Genomic DNA, 5,000 nt, shown 5'->3' on the forward strand with positions numbered 1-5,000 from the left:
GCTGCGCGAGCGAGCGGCGAGCGGCGGACAGCGAGCGAAGCGAGAGGCAGCACCGTCCCTGCTATACGAAAGCCCCATCCAGCCCTGTGCCACCCGGGGGGTTCCAGGGTGCTGAGATGGCTGACATTTTGCTCCGCTCACGACGGTCGCCGCGGCACACAAGAACAGCCCAAAAACAGGCCAAAACAGCCCAAAAACGGGCCAAAACTGGCCATTTTTGGCTGCGCGAGCGAGCAGCGAGCGGCGGACAGCGAGCGAAGCGAGAGGCAGCACCGTCCCTGCTATACGAAAGCCCCATCCAGCCCTGTGCCACCCGGGGGGTTCCAGGGTGCTGAGATGGCTGACGTTTTGCTCCGCTCACGACGGTCGCCGCGGCACGCAAGAACAGGCCAAAAACTGGCCAAAACAGCCCAAAAACGGGCCAAAACTGGCCATTTTTTGCTGCGCGAGCGAGCGGAGAGCGGCGAACAGCGAGCGAAGCGCGAGGCAGCACCGTCCCTGCTATACGAAAGCCCCATCCAGCCCTGTGCCACCCGGGGGGTTCCAGGGTGCTGAGATGGCTGACATTTTGCTCCGCTCACGACGGTCACCGCGCCACACAAGAACAGCCCAAAAACAGGCCAAAACAGCCCAAAAACGGGCCAAAACTGGCCATTTTTGGCTGCGCGAGCGAGCGGCGAGCGGCGAACAGCGAGCGAAGCGAGAGGCAGCACCGTCCCTGCTATACGAAAGCCCCATCCAGCCCTGTGCCACCCGGGGGGTTCCAGGGTGCTGAGATGGCTGACGTTTTGCTCCGCTCACGACGGTCACCGCACCACGCAAGAACAGGCCAAAAACTGGCCAAAACAGCCCAAAAACGGGCCAAAACTGGCCATTTTTGGCTGCGCGAGCGAGCGGCGAGCGGCGAACAGCGAGCGAAGCGAGAGGCAGCACCGTCCCTGCTATACGAAAGCCCCATCCAGCCCTGTGCCACCCGGGGGGTTCCAGGGTGCTGAGATGGCTGACGTTTTGCTCCGCTCTCGACGGTCACCGCGCAATGCAAGAACAGGCCAAAAACTGGCCAAAACGGCCCAAAAACGGGCCAAAACTGGCCATTTTTGGCTGCGCGAGCGGCGAGCGGCGGACAGCGAGCGAAGCGAGAGGCAGCACCGTCCCTGCTATACGAAAGCCCCATCCAGCCCTGTGCCACCCGGGGGGTTCCAGGGTGCTGAGATGGCTGACGTTTTGCTCCGCTCTCGACGGTCACCGCGCAATGCAAGAACAGGCCAAAAACTGGCCAAAACGGCCCAAAAACGGGCCAAAACTGGCCATTTTTGGCTGCGCGAGCGAGCGGCGAGCGGCGGACAGCGAGCGAAGCGAGAGGCAGCACCGTCCCTGCTATACGAAAGCCCCATCCAGCCCTGTGCCACCCGGGGGGTTCCAGGGTGCTGAGATGGCTGACGTTTTGCTCCGCTCTCGACGGTCACCGCGCAATGCAAGAACAGGCCAAAAACTGGCCAAAACGGCCCAAAAACGGGCCAAAACTGGCCATTTTTGGCTGCACGAGCGAGCGGCGAGCGGCGGACAGCGAGCGAAGCGAGAGGCAGCACCGTCCCTGCTATACGAAAGCCCCATCCAGCCCTGTGCCACCCGGGGGGTTCCAGGGTGCTGAGATGGCTGACGTTTTGCTCCGCTCTCGACGGTCACCGCGCAATGCAAGAACAGGCCAAAAACTGGCCAAAACGGCCCAAAAACGGGCCAAAACTGGCCATTTTTGGCTGCACGAGCGAGCGGCGAGCGGCGGACAGCGAGCGAAGCGAGAGGCAGCACCGTCCCTGCTATACGAAAGCCCCATCCAGCCCTGTGCCACCCGGGGGGTTCCAGGGTGCTGAGATGGCTGACGTTTTGCTCCGCTCTCGACGGTCACCGCGCAATGCAAGAACAGGCCAAAAACTGGCCAAAACGGCCCAAAAACGGGCCAAAACTGGCCATTTTTGGCTGCACGAGCGAGCGGCGAGCGGCGGACAGCGAGCGAAGCGAGAGGCAGCACCGTCCCTGCTATACGAAAGCCCCATCCAGCCCTGTGCCACCCGGGGGGTTCCAGGGTGCTGAGATGGCTGACGTTTTGCTCCGCTCTCGACGGTCACCGCGCAATGCAAGAACAGGCCAAAAACTGGCCAAAACGGCCCAAAAACGGGCCAAAACTGGCCATTTTTGGCTGCGCGAGCGAGCGGCGAGCGGCGGACAGCGAGCGAAGCGAGAGGCAGCACCGTCCCTGCTATACGAAAGCCCCATCCAGCCCTGTGCCACCCGGGGGGTTCCAGGGTGCTGAGATGGCTGACGTTTTGCTCCGCTCTCGACGGTCACCGCGCAATGCAAGAACAGGCCAAAAACTGGCCAAAACGGCCCAAAAACGGGCCAAAACTGGCCATTTTTGGCTGCACGAGCGAGCGGCGAGCGGCGGACAGCGAGCGAAGCGAGAGGCAGCACCGTCCCTGCTATACGAAAGCCCCATCCAGCCCTGTGCCACCCGGGGGGTTCCAGGGTGCTGAGATGGCTGACGTTTTGCTCCGCTCTCGACGGTCACCGCGCAATGCAAGAACAGGCCAAAAACTGGCCAAAACGGCCCAAAAACGGGCCAAAACTGGCCATTTTTGGCTGCACGAGCGAGCGGCGAGCGGCGGACAGCGAGCGAAGCGAGAGGCAGCACCGTCCCTGCTATACGAAAGCCCCATCCAGCCCTGTGCCACCCGGGGGGTTCCAGGGTGCTGAGATGGCTGACGTTTTGCTCCGCTCTCGACGGTCACCGCGCAATGCAAGAACAGGCCAAAAACTGGCCAAAACGGCCCAAAAACGGGCCAAAACTGGCCATTTTTGGCTGCACGAGCGAGCGGCGAGCGGCGGACAGCGAGCGAAGCGAGAGGCAGCACCGTCCCTGCTATACGAAAGCCCCATCCAGCCCTGTGCCACCCGGGGGGTTCCAGGGTGCTGAGATGGCTGACGTTTTGCTCCGCTCTCGACGGTCACCGCGCAATGCAAGAACAGGCCAAAAACTGGCCAAAACGGCCCAAAAACGGGCCAAAACTGGCCATTTTTGGCTGCGCGAGCGAGCGGCGAGCGGCGGACAGCGAGCGAAGCGAGAGGCAGCACCGTCCCTGCTATACGAAAGCCCCATCCAGCCCTGTGCCACCCGGGGGGTTCCAGGGTGCTGAGATGGCTGACGTTTTGCTCCGCTCTCGACGGTCACCGCGCAATGCAAGAACAGGCCAAAAACTGGCCAAAACGGCCCAAAAACGGGCCAAAACTGGCCATTTTTGGCTGCACGAGCGAGCGGCGAGCGGCGGACAGCGAGCGAAGCGAGAGGCAGCACCGTCCCTGCTATACGAAAGCCCCATCCAGCCCTGTGCCACCCGGGGGGTTCCAGGGTGCTGAGATGGCTGACGTTTTGCTCCGCTCTCGACGGTCACCGCGCAATGCAAGAACAGGCCAAAAACTGGCCAAAACGGCCCAAAAACGGGCCAAAACTGGCCATTTTTGGCTGCACGAGCGAGCGGCGAGCGGCGGACAGCGAGCGAAGCGAGAGGCAGCACCGTCCCTGCTATACGAAAGCCCCATCCAGCCCTGTGCCACCCGGGGGGTTCCAGGGTGCTGAGATGGCTGACGTTTTGCTCCGCTCTCGACGGTCACCGCGCAATGCAAGAACAGGCCAAAAACTGGCCAAAACGGCCCAAAAACGGGCCAAAACTGGCCATTTTTGGCTGCACGAGCGAGCGGCGAGCGGCGGACAGCGAGCGAAGCGAGAGGCAGCACCGTCCCTGCTATACGAAAGCCCCATCCAGCCCTGTGCCACCCGGGGGGTTCCAGGGTGCTGAGATGGCTGACGTTTTGCTCCGCTCTCGACGGTCACCGCGCAATGCAAGAACAGGCCAAAAACTGGCCAAAACGGCCCAAAAACGGGCCAAAACTGGCCATTTTTGGCTGCACGAGCGAGCGGCGAGCGGCGGACAGCGAGCGAAGCGAGAGGCAGCACCGTCCCTGCTATACGAAAGCCCCATCCAGCCCTGTGCCACCCGGGGGGTTCCAGGGTGCTGAGATGGCTGACGTTTTGCTCCGCTCTCGACGGTCACCGCGCAATGCAAGAACAGGCCAAAAACTGGCCAAAACGGCCCAAAAACGGGCCAAAACTGGCCATTTTTGGCTGCACGAGCGAGCGGCGAGCGGCGGACAGCGAGCGAAGCGAGAGGCAGCACCGTCCCTGCTATACGAAAGCCCCATCCAGCCCTGTGCCACCCGGGGGGTTCCAGGGTGCTGAGATGGCTGACGTTTTGCTCCGCTCTCGACGGTCACCGCGCAATGCAAGAACAGGCCAAAAACTGGCCAAAACGGCCCAAAAACGGGCCAAAACTGGCCATTTTTGGCTGCACGAGCGAGCGGCGAGCGGCGGACAGCGAGCGAAGCGAGAGGCAGCACCGTCCCTGCTATACGAAAGCCCCATCCAGCCCTGTGCCACCCGGGGGGTTCCAGGGTGCTGAGATGGCTGACGTTTTGCTCCGCTCTCGACGGTCACCGCGCAATGCAAGAACAGGCCAAAAACTGGCCAAAACGGCCCAAAAACGGGCCAAAACTGGCCATTTTTGGCTGCACGAGCGAGCGGCGAGCGGCGGACAGCGAGCGAAGCGAGAGGCAGCACCGTCCCTGCTATACGAAAGCCCCATCCAGCCCTGTGCCACCCGGGGGGTTCCAGGGTGCTGAGATGGCTGACGTTTTGCTCCGCTCTCGACGGTCACCGCGCAATGCAAGAACAGGCCAAAAACTGGCCAAAACGGCCCAAAAACGGGCCAAAACTGGCCATTTTTGGCTGCACGAGCGAGCGGCGAGCGGCGGACAGCGAGCGAAGCGAGAGGCAGCACCGTCCCTGCTATACGAAAGCCCCATCCAGCCCTGTGCCACCCGGGGGGTTCCAGGGTGCTGAGATGGCTGACGTTTTGCTCCGCTCTCGACGGTCACCGCGCAATGCAAGA

The sequence above is a fragment of the Musa acuminata genome, unplaced genomic scaffold (assembly GCF_036884655.1).
Source record: "Musa acuminata AAA Group cultivar baxijiao unplaced genomic scaffold, Cavendish_Baxijiao_AAA HiC_scaffold_130, whole genome shotgun sequence".
In the NCBI taxonomy this organism is placed as follows: domain Eukaryota; kingdom Viridiplantae; phylum Streptophyta; class Magnoliopsida; order Zingiberales; family Musaceae; genus Musa; species Musa acuminata.